General features: G+C 42.4%; 1 protein-coding gene across 3 annotated transcripts in view; it reads right to left on the reverse strand.

The window, feature by feature from the left end:
* GAREM1 (GRB2 associated regulator of MAPK1 subtype 1) overlaps positions 1 to 12,408 on the reverse strand; it is a 194,444-nt gene that overhangs the window by 9,593 nt on the left and 172,443 nt on the right. The window lies entirely within an intron of this gene.

Consider the following 12,408-nt stretch of genomic DNA (forward strand, 5'->3'; position numbering starts at 1 on the left):
CTTAGGTCTCGGAACACAGAAAAGCGGCCACCTGTGACCTATGGGAAGTCTCCTCTTCCTGTTCTTATAACTAAGGTCACTTTGAGCTGGTTCTGCCAGCCTCTTCTGTAACGGGGCAGTCCCGAAGAGCTTTCCAATAGGTTTCCCACATGAGAGGAGGTGTGGAGAGGAAGTAGTGGAAAGAAGCATTTGTAGGGCCCGGAGCCCGGGGAGGTGAGCTATGGCTTTAACTGGAGTGTTTATAGCTAAACTCCAGTCTATATCAGAGATACAGGAAGCGTTTGGGGTGGCCACAGGACTCCTGAAAGGAGTAACTGTGTGTGTGTGTGTGTGGGGGGGTTCTCACTCTTAGGAGATGGGGTGGAGTCAGTGAAGAGATGCTACTAGAAGGTCAGAGAAAGGTTCTCTTCCTTTGTGAGGAGAGGGCTATTCGGGTGTCATTGTGAGTCTAGTGGCAAAGAATCAGGCTGATTTGAAATCCATTTTGGAGAACAGGTAGTTCTCCAAAAAACCAAAACCAAAAACAAAAACAAAAATGACTTTAAAAGGACCTGGCAAGAATTCAGATGTAATTTTGTAGAGGCACAAAAGGGCCAGCTTATGCTGCTCCAAGTAGGTGCATTAGGGTTGCTTGGCACTGAGCACAGCTGACTACCTGTTCTCTACATGTTACGTTTAACTTGTAGAGGCACAAAAGGGCCAGCTTGTGCTGCTCTAAGCAGGTGCGTTAGGGTCGCTTGGCACTGAGCACAGCTGACTACCTGTTCTCTACATGTTATGTTTAACTTGTTACTTCCTTTCTTTCTATTTGAAAGATTTTGTTTTAAGTCATCCCTACACCCAGCGTGGGGCTCGAACTCACAACCCCGAGACCAAGAGCTGCATGCTCTACCGATGAGCCAGCCAGCAGCCCCCCAACTTTATTACTTTCAACTTATTGCTGCAGATTCTCAAATGAAGTCATATGCAGTTTATGGGAAAAACTATACACTTTGGTGAAATATATACATTTTGGGATCCAGAAGTTACAAATAGTGAGGGTTTACTGTGTCATCTTACTTCCTACCTCCTACGCCCTTATAACAATAATTGTTCTACTTTGCTTCTTGATTGAATTCAACATGGGACATATATATCCAAGAGGAATGTAGTTCTTTTTGAAATGAATTTTATCTGACAATAAAAAGCAATTTACAAGACTGGATGGCCAATCACCCTATTTCCAGTTTCCCTCATATTCAATTCTACTTTCAAGTGCTACATTTTCAGTGGATTCCTTGTAAAAGTCTCAGCATGTGGCTTTCATCACGTTACTTCCCATCTCCAGTGGCACCCTCCGATTGCTGGATAAAGTTCAGCCTCCTCTGCTTCACATTGAAGCCTTCTGCAGTCTTTCTGGCTATAGCTGGTAGCCACAGAAATTATTCCATCTTATTCCATCTTTCTAGTTATTTCTCCCACCACTCCTCTATATGAGCACAGGTCCATCCAAAGAGGCAGGTTCAGCGTCGCCTGGACACGCCTGTCCTTGACTGTTCCTCTCTGCTGTGGTTCTTACTGCCTGTCTCTTCCTAAATGCCACTTCCCAAGGTCCAGTCCCAAACATTACATGCTCGGTCTGGGACCACTGCTCGTGGCCACCTGTACGTGTCACTACTTCTGAACTCAGCTCACACTATTTATATGTACTTACTTTCCGCGTATAGTCAATTAGCCTGCAAGTGAAAATGGTAGGGACTCTCATCGTTGTTATTGGTACCCTGTGGATGACAGAGTTTGGGGATTCATCACCTCGGGTGCAAATATGTCCCACAGAATGCTAGGTAGAGGTTAACAGATGTCACAAAGAAATACAACAAAAAGGCACTTTTATTTAAAAATGTATACTGTAAGAATGCCTTTTATATTTTTATGTGGAAATTGTTATTGATAAGTCATTTGGGCTGGATGTTAATTTTTTGTGTGTCCTCATATTAGTGTCGATCTTGAGAAAAAGTGCGCCAGCAGACCTGGCACATGACCACCCTCAACTCTAGCCCCACCACACTGGACATAGCAGGACTGTGAAAATGACAAGGTATTTCTAAATCGGGAAATTGTCAATCCCCCCGAATAACTACTATTCTCAGTGAGGATATTACAGAATACAGCATGGCTGGTGGACTAGAGTCCTTCTCTTCCTGTCCAACACAACATGTATGGCAGCATGGGAGGGTGAGGTACCTGGATTATCAGGAATAAACCTCCAACGCTAGTCCTGAGCGAGGGGCTGGCGTTACTGTCTATTGCAGGTTATGCATGACCTTTGCTACTGGTTGATCATTTCTGGTTATGAGCAGTTTGGGTGTTTGCAGAGAAGCTCCTGGCTCCTGCTGGTTAGGACAGGGTCAATGAACACAACATGGACTCAGGTGGCAGCAGGGACAGCTGGCTCCCTGCTGTCCCCAGAGCCTTGCTTCACGAATTCTCTGGTCTAAGCTCTTCTTTCCGGGGCGCCTGGGTGGCTCAGTTGGCTGAGTGTCTGACTCTTTTTTTTGGCTCAGGTCATGATCTCAGGGTCATGTGATCAGCCCCGAGTTGGGCTCTGCACTCAGCAGGGAGTCTGCTTGAGATTCTCTCTCTTTCTCCCTCCCTCTTCCCAACCCCCCCCCCCCCCCCCCCCGCTCACATGCACACACAGAATTTCTCTCTGAAAATCAATCAATCAATCTTTTCTTTCCAGGAGTTACACCTCCAGTACAATTACCTCATCCTTGCTCCTTCACGGCAGGGCCTTCCCTTTCATAAAATGCTCAATGATTACATTCTTATCAAATGTAAGATACCACTACTCAGGATTAAGACAACTCTCCTTAGCATTCATGCAGCAGACTGCTAACCCAGGGCTAAATATAAAGGTAATTTATTGAAAGGTGGAAATGGTGAGTTCTGCTCTTTCTAGAACACTCTCTAGTCACCTTTCTTTAGTGTGCAAGGCTTATTCATGTGACTGCCATCTAACACACTGACATAATTTAATAGTCAGGGTTTGAAGTAAGCTGTAAAAGGTCTCTGGGGGCTAAGAGCTGAGATCAGAGCCACTATCTACTTCCACTGTCCCTAAATGTCTGAAGAACATGGCCATCCCTTTCTCTTTTCCTACACACATTAATTCCATTTTGCTATTGATTTGTTCAAATGTATGTTGAGTGCCTATCACATGCTCACTGAGCTAGTGTTACATATACAAAAATGAGTAAGTTCATGGAATTAGTTGGGAAGAAGGGAGACAAACATATAATCAAGACACAAATTGCTCCTGTAATAACAGAAGTAAGAGCAAAGGTTTTATTCAAGGGGACAGAAGAAGAATGAATTCATAGGAAGTTGTACTGAGAAAATCTTCAGGAAGAACGAATTATGAGTGTGCAAAAGGCACAGAGGCATGAAAAAAAAACCCAACAAAGTGATGCTTGGGTCTGGGGGCTTCAATGATGAGGCAAGTACTGGTGCCATTTATCAGACAGAAACTTAGAAGGAAGAACAGAGCTTGGGAGAAGCCAAGGCATTCCATTTTGAAAATACTGAGCTTGAGTTTGATGCTCTACCAACAGGATCTGCGTGATGGTGGCATAGGGATCTCAGACGAGAAGCAAAGCAGGCTGAACCCCTAAGGAATGGGCAGAAGAGGAGACAAAGAAGGAGGAAACGAGTGACTATTTTACCAGTCCCCAAGCAGAACCCTGCCCGAATGGCGTCAAAGAAGTGAAGGGAGGGGAGGACAGCAGAATGGCGGTGTAAGGATGACAGCATGTCAGGAAGTCAGGAAAGGTCTGGAAGATATGTGAGAGTTAGCAGGTCACTGGGGCTCTTAAGTAAAAGAAGTCAGAATGAAAAAAAAAAAGAAAAAGAAAAAGGCTTGGAAGACAGATTCCAGTGAGTCAAAGGTAGAACAGGAGGTGAGGGTGGACTCGGGAGGGCACATCACTCTTTTCAAGAATACTGACTAGAAAGGAAGGGAAGAGGCAGTTATTAGAAAGGGACAGAGGATTGAAGAAAGTATGGCTTTTTTCCCCTTAAGCTTGGAAGAAACTTTAAAAACGTACCCGGCTATATACATGCACACACATAATAACCTGGAAGCCTCCTGGAAGTGCTTACTGACTCCTAGGACCCATGCTTTCCCTTCATCTAAGAAGACGGAGAGGGGAACAGACATTTTTCCATTGCTTTCTGCCTTAGCCATTCCATCACTGGCCACTGTAAAGCTAGGAAAGAAATTAAGGGTAACTTATTGTCTAACAGCCAGAGCAAAGATGGAACACACACCCAACAGAATGAATGACTTAGGAAAAGTTTCATGTTTCTAAGTGAAGGTGGTCAACAAAGTCAAAACCCAACCCCAATCTTTGGTTGAAATCAAACGCGTCACAGAATGGGACTATTTTCTTTATTTTCAGAATACTGTCCACAAAGTTTAACTTGCTTTCCTGACTCCGGGAATAGCATTTAACTGTCCTTTCCCCTCTCCGCTCTCTTCAGCTCTAACTCCGTGTGCCTGGGAGGGAACTGAGCACAGTGTAAAGGACCAATCATTTGTGAAAAATGGACAAGAAGGTCTTCTCCCTAAATAGCCACAGTTAAAAGTAATGCATGAGAATTTATTCGAAGTAACAAAGCTCATTATTGCATGGTTTGAAAACAAGGTTACATGTATTTGTTAATGTATGTTTATTATATGTAACGTTTGTTACACAAAATTGGAGTATTTTATATACATTACCTATGATCTAATTTCTTTCTCCTGTGACATTAAGTTTTTCTGACACTTCTAGGGATTAAAAGAACACAAGAAACCAAGGACACACCAAGTGTTTATGAAACAGCACAGTGTAGGAATGGGGGGTTTTGGTATAATATTCCTTGGAAAGTTTTCATTTCTTTCTTGGAACTCTCTACTTGTCTTCTCTGGAAGAAGTAACACTTTTTATACCTTTTCACTAACTGGACCAAAGAGACTGCTTAGGAAAAGTAAATGGAACACTTACTGTGACATCTTTCGTGTAGCCATCTTTTTTGGGGAAAAAAATCAGTTTTATCGCAGTGTACTCAACTTTTTTAAATCCATGGCAATGGATCTGGAGACACCTGCTGACAAGGACATACACTTCCCTTGTCTGTGGTTTAAAATGTACCATCACATGCCTGAGGGTGAAAATCTTCTGTCTCAAAGATCATGCTGCTTAGAATCATAGGCAGTCACCGAAGAGATTTCGGCATCACTTAGGCGGGGTAAGGATCATTTTGTTTCTTTGTTGACAGTGATTCAGAAAATACCCAGATACTTTAAGTGAGCTTGATCTACAACTGGACTCACCTGTACTGTGAATTTTCTACTCTAAAAAGCCAACTTCAGGATAATGTGAGCAATCGAAAGAAAGGAGTTTTGTAACCATGCTTCCTTGAACTTTGCAACTTTGCCTTCAGTGCATGCCCTCTGCCCTGGGTTTTATATTGCTTCCCACACTCCCTCTCCGAGATAACAAAATCATTACAGCCTTAAGAAATCTTATTTATAAAGAGGCTTTTATACAAAGAGTTCATAACCCTGTCACATACCCATCAGGATATTTTCAGCCAAACAGAAATGAAAGTTTATAATGACAAAATAGCAATAAATGAAACTCTATGTGATTAATTACGCAAGGGTAGATGTGATTTACAGTCAAAATCCTGATTCTTAGATGAATACTTTTTTTTTTTCCTTCCAGTTTTATACACTGACGATAAGGACCTAAAGACAGACCTGGGTTTGAAATGACCTCCAATCTCCAAGCCTCAGGCAAGGGAGGCAAGGCGGAGGCCACTTACTGGGCGGCAAGAAGGGCAAGTGGTTCTCAAAAGAATACTTGTTTAAATTCTAGGGTGCTTCTATGGACTCAGAAGAAGGAATATGCCATTGGGGGAGAGAATAAAGCCCTTTTCTGAGTAAGGAGTATAATACATGATAGATCTATTTAAATAGTATATAACCTTCACATTAATATGATTTTGTGCAAATGGTACTCAAGAGTGCAGATCTGAAAACAAGAGCTATCTCACAGAATATTATAATTATTAGCATTCTCATCATTGAGACTTTCAAACGGACACAGGAGAAAAAACACTTCTTGGTTTAGAAGGTTTCATTTAAAAACAAATAACCTACACGAAACCAGAGGCAATTAATTTCAAAATTACCAAACACAGTAATAATTTAGTCCTTATTTCAATTAACAAATGGGAATGTAGGTATGGCTTGCTCTCAGAGTACTCCTCAAAAGTTGTAATTAAAATTAATTAAATGTCAAATGCCTTAGGAGACCTCATTAATTAGTGGAATCCTGAGAGACAATCTTTTTGTAGAGCAATTACTTTGAAAAATAAAGTCACTTCCAGATTAATCTTTTTAGTACCTAAACCTGAATATTAATATGTCAGATTTATTTAAGAAAATCTGGCTTTTAATGCCTTTTCTAAAGTTAACATTTGATACAGGGCAAAAGCCCAAAGAGAAAATAAAATAAAAACTCACAGTCAAATCAGTTCTCACAGCTACTTCCCTTAGTTTATAACAAGCATCTTTTTACAGCTTTTTTCCTAACTTTGGTAGTCATGTGAGGTCCCTAATTCTGTAGGGTGGATACCTCCAGGTGGTGACACCTGGTTACACTGTGATCTAGCTTAGCCATGCTGAGGAACAGAATTTGCCAAGGCAACTTGTTAGTCTTTTTTTTTTTAAAGATTTATTTATTTATTATTTATTTGTCGAAGGCGGGGGGAAGGAGAGCATGAACAGGGAGCCCGATGTGGGACTTGAGCCCAGGATCCTGGGATCGTGACCTGGCTGAAGGCAGATGCTTAACCAACTGAGCCACCAGGTGTCCCAGCAACTTGTTAGTCTTAATATTTCTATACAGGTTTGTCTGGGAATTCCAGTTTCTTGACATGAGTTTGTAGCCTTGAGCCATGTGTGGCTTTTTCACAGGTACTCTAAAGCTCTTCAAAACCCCAACTGCCCCCACGAAAGGATTAGACATTACTGGGGTCCAGGATGCTGAGCATTTCTGCACCTCTTCGATGAGTACAAATCTGGCTCCACAGCTGGGTAACTATAACGTTAACACCTAGCTTATCAAATGGATATTTTAAAAGTCAGATGAAAAGAATGTTTTGTTATTTTTAAACCCAATTAGGTTTTTGTAATATCTCAGAGACCAGTAAAATGAAACTACCACACATGCTTTTGGAATGTGGGGACAAAGGGCCCCTGCCTGGGTGCTGGACTGACTATGGAGGGAGATGCGCCTGTTCCCGTCAGCCTCCTTGACTCTTTGAAGAGGCCTTATACCCTCATTAAGAAAGGACTGAGGGAAAAAACCTCCCAAAAATCATTTTCCATCTGACCCTAAATTGGAATCTGTCCCATATTAAGTTATGGCTACTATTTATTGAACGCTTACCAAGTGCCAGGGAACAGTGCCAAGTACTTTGTACAGTACACCATGCAATGAAGAAGCTGTTATTCTCCCCACAGGAACTGACTCAGGGAGGTTAAATATTTTGCCAAAGGTATGAAGCTACTATGTGGTAGGGTGAGGAGGATTCAAATCCGTGGCTCCTTTTTTTTTTTTTTTTTAAAGTAGGCCTCACACCCAGCATGGCGCCCAACGCGGGGCTTGAACTCACGTCCTTGAGATCAAGACCTGAGCTGAGATCAAGAGTTGGATGCCCAGGCACCCCTCAAATCCACGGCTCTTAAAGTGATGTTACATGCCTCTAATTATCTACCACATAGTGTGGCAGATCACTTCTCTCCCTGCTTCTGTAAATTCCACTGAGAAGGGGAAATGAAGACTCCTGGGAGGTGTGGCATTTCTTCAACTGTTCAGCCTGAGGCAGATCGGATACTCTTGACTCACTTCGGTATAGCTCAGTCCATTTTTCCAAGCACCTATTGGACTAGGTCCCATCAAATGTGGCATTAAATTCACATTTATGAGTGAGTCTTATTTTTCCCAAATACCAACAACACAGCGTGCTCCACCACAAGAGCTTTATTTATGATGGACTTTCAGCCTTATATAGTGAGTATGCTACCAATCCATCTTATAACAAATCCCTGCACCTAGTTTCTCAGGGGCTATCGGGCATCCCTGTCTATCACCATGGTTAACAAACTCTTCACCAATCTGGCAGTAATAACTGGTTTAAACCAGTGGCTCACAACCTAGTTCCTTTTTTTTTTTTTAAAGATTTTATTTATTTATTTGACAGAGAGACACACAGTGAGAGACGAAACACAAGCAGGGGGAGTGGGAGAGGGAGAAGCAGGCTTCCCGTGGAGGAGGGAGCCCGATGTGGGGCTCGATCCCAGGACCCTGGGACCATGACCTGAGCCGAAGGCAGACGCTTAATGACTGAGCCACCCAGGCGTCTCACAACCTAGTTCCTTTTATGATTTTCTTTTTTCATGAACCTCAGAAATTGCTGTAATGTCAACAACCAAGCAAGAGTGAATATACTTTTTTTCTGTTACTGAGGTTGTGGGAGGATACTAATCCCCGGGTTCTGGAGTCCCCAGGTTGGATACTGCTGCATAAATGGTTTTACAAGAGTCGTGATCCTGCAGTTTTGATAATGACTTGTAATTCAGTGTGTAGACTCGGGCAGTCTGGGACTCAAACCTTCTATTTATAGAATTTTATGCAATATAAAGCCTTTCCATTATTGTTTTCCAAAACGGCATCTTCTAAAGAAGGGGGAAAAAACCCAGCTTGTTGAGTGTTTCTGGGTAAATATTTTAGACCAATTAGCCAGTACCCAGAAAATTAAGATTATGGATAGAGGCCCATGACGTTACAAAGTAGAGGATGTGTTTAGAATAAATGTACAAACCAAAAGGATAATCCACTTAAGAAGGACTGTCAGGTCATTCTGATTTGAGGGCACGTTGCACAATTTAAAAAAGTGAGAATGTCGCCATTCAGTGAGCTGGGTATGCGCCCTCAGTTTGGGCTCATCTGCAACAATTCTGAGGGATACAAGTGGCTACATCCTTCTTAAACTTGGAACTATGCTTACTTTTTCCCGGGATATTCCTATTGGGAAGGGAATAGCCTCTCATATTCTGGAGAAATAAGTGGCAGAGTTTTCTTTAAAAAAAAACCTGTATTCAACAATCTTTACAAAGATACATGAAGACTAGCACATAATTCTAAATAGCCACATCAAATACAAAGTGTAGCACGGCTACACCAATTACTCCCCCACTGAGGATTTTCTACTGAGCCCCACCACCTAGTTTTCCGCTTAAGATAAGGGGAGGAAAGTGACCCAGATGTCGCCAGAATTGCAGCACAATTCGGGAAACACAGTAAGCGTTATCGTCGTAGGGGAAAGATTTACTCTCACGGTCACAGAAAGAAACAAAGACCACCAAAATGTGCTGGAGACAGAGCACAAGTACGTGTTATAACTTCAGACACTGAAGTAGGAAGGGAAGGAGGAAGAGAAGAATTAGGAGAAAAGAAATAGGTGGACATGCAATGGAGCCATTCTATCCCTGGATGTTAACACGAATGGGTCATGCACTGTGGCAAGGAGAGTGCATTCGCCAAGTACCAGCTTTGCTTCCCTTACTATGAAAGACATGCTTTCTTTGACTCCGTTCCATTGCTCCAGCACCTTCAATCCGTAAAGACCTGGTGGGAGTTGTCAACTTCCCAGATAATGTCTCACTTGAAAGCTTATCACTGTCTTTAATTATCAGGCAGGATAGCTGTTGGGTACATGGTATGTCTTTCTCCCAGGACTCACTCACTCCAGTATAACTTTCCAGAGAAGTTTTATTTAATTCTGTGGGAGCACTTGAATTTATGCCCCATTAAAATTCCCTTTTGAAAATTACAAGCTGAAGCCACATCTAACAATTATGACGTTTCTTTGGATCCCACATAGTTCCTAAAAATGGAAAACTCATTTCATGGTCACAGAGCCAAGAAAAAATATGACTTCATTTGGAAATGCCTAATTTTTTAAAGTAAATTAAGTGATTTCAGGTGTTTAAAAAAATTTTTTTTGAGATTATAGCATTCTGTAAACACTGGACATGCTCTGAAAAGACTCTGTTGTAAGATATTACATCTGAGACTAGAGACCAAAACTCTTCCTGTGAAGTTTGCCTTTGCTTTCAAATTTAACTCTCATATTTTTTAGTACCAAGGTCAAGAATACAGCTTCTTAATATTTATGTTCTTACTCATCTTTTATTATGCCACAGAAAAAACAACTGGCGCTAGCTTCCTATTTCTAGACTTAGTTACATAATGACTTAGGGTATGACCATCATGGATGAGTCAATCATCTGACAAACATGAGTTCCGACTATGTGCCAAGTAGGACCAAAGTTCTACAGGAACAGCTCACCTGGTCACGCTCCTATTGAAGATCAGGGTTCCAAGCTTCCAGTAACATCAAATACATAGTTGAATTGAGACACACTGACCACTGCTTACTTTCCAGGAGGACTGTCCCCTTACTTTTTACCTGCTTTTTTGGGGGTGGGTTGGGGTGGAGGAATATCCTCTGACATGAATAAAAATACCAAGGACTCTAACTTCACCAAGACTTCCCCGAAATTTTCCACAGCCCCTACTAGGTACTGGGATCTCTGGGCTTGTGTCTTGGGATCTATGAAGATCCTCCAAGGAGCAAGGTAAAATCCAGGTCTGCAATCTCTGAGGAGTTCCTGCATCTTAGAGCAAATAGCCGGTGGTCGGGGGAGTCCCCCTCAGGAAACTCTGCAGCAATGAGGTCCCTGCATGGACAGCTAAGCAGGATGCCTGCCCAACATTCAGGGCTGTCCATGACCTGGCTCCAGCCTTTTCAGCCATCATTGCCCTTCATACATTCTAGTCACCCTATTCTACTGACTCAACAGCACTTTGTTTTCCCTCACCTGTCTGTCCCAGCTTCCTTCCATACCTTTGCTCATGCTATTCTGTCTGGAATGTCCTTCTTTCTCATCTCTCTGCTCTTTTCACTCATGCATGTTCCGTCAGCTCATTTAAAATGCCATTATCTTCATGAAGACTTCTCTCATGCATCACCCAACTAGAAGTTTCTTTCTCCTCTGAATTCCCACACATCGTGTCTATCTCTCTTCTATTGTTTGTCACTTTTTTTAAAATATTTTTTTAATTTTATTTATTTATTTCAGAGAGAGAGAGAATGAGAGATAGAAAGCACGAGAGGGAAGAGGGTCAGAGGGAGAAGCAGACCCCCCCGCTGAGCAGGGAGCCCGATGTGGGACTTGATCCCGGGACTCCAGGATCATGACCTGAGCCGAAGGCAGTCACCCAACCAACTGAGCCACCCAGGCACCCTGTTTATCACATTTTAACTTGTATGCCAGTCATTGCATTTCATTTGTTAACTTCCCTATAAAACTGAAAGATACCAGAGGCCAGAGGGCAGGTCCTATTTATTTCTTGCATCCCACTCAGTGTTTCCATGGTTTTGAAACTGGGTTCTGCCACGGCTACAGGGTTCCACAGAGGTATCCTGAGACCACCAGGGAGAGCAGAGAGAATGGATGCATACAAGACATCCTCCCCCTAAATGTGCTTCAGTCAGATGGGTTCTGAATCCTTCTATTTACTGTGATTTGTGTAAGCTTTTTTTTTTTTAAAGGATTCTGCCAGAGAAAGGAAAAAAAAAATTGCAGTAGACACTGTCAAATAAATGAACAGAACTATACCCAATGTCTCTAATGCTTCCTCGATTCAGATATAATGAAATCCAATGATTAAAAACAAGGAGCAAAGGTGCAGAGAGTGCCTGTCAATCAAAGAACATGGTCAAAACAGAGGGCCCTTTCTCCTATCCCATACTGACCTTTTTACAGTAAGATTTGATAGAAGCCTCTGGAGCCATGAGTAAGTTATGTTTAAGGTGTCAAATAGAACCACTCTGGCTTGGGTTCTGCTCTGGTGTGTGTCCATGTACACAGGCACATCTACCATGCTTTGATCTCAATGTAATTTCAGGGAAGTTGGAAGGGTTAGAAACGACGCTGATGTCTCTTGATCTTCATTCTCACCCCTCTCCCCCAAATAAATCTACTCTTCCTTCAGTCGGCCCCACCACTGTAACTGGCTCTAATATCCACTCTGTTGCTCAGGCTAAAATTCTAGGAGTTTTCCTTGACTTCCCTCTTTCCTTCACTACCCACACCCAATTTGTCAGGAAGTCCTGTTGGGTCGTTCTGAAGCAGCTCATTTCTCCCCGCCATCCACTGCTACCAGCTGCTGTGGTTCAGGGCATCATCATTTCATACCTCCCTTACCGTAATGTCTCTTCTCTGGTCTCCCACTGTCTTCCCCCTCC

This window comes from Zalophus californianus, chromosome 14, assembly GCF_009762305.2.
Source record: "Zalophus californianus isolate mZalCal1 chromosome 14, mZalCal1.pri.v2, whole genome shotgun sequence".
Classification (NCBI taxonomy): domain Eukaryota; kingdom Metazoa; phylum Chordata; class Mammalia; order Carnivora; family Otariidae; genus Zalophus; species Zalophus californianus.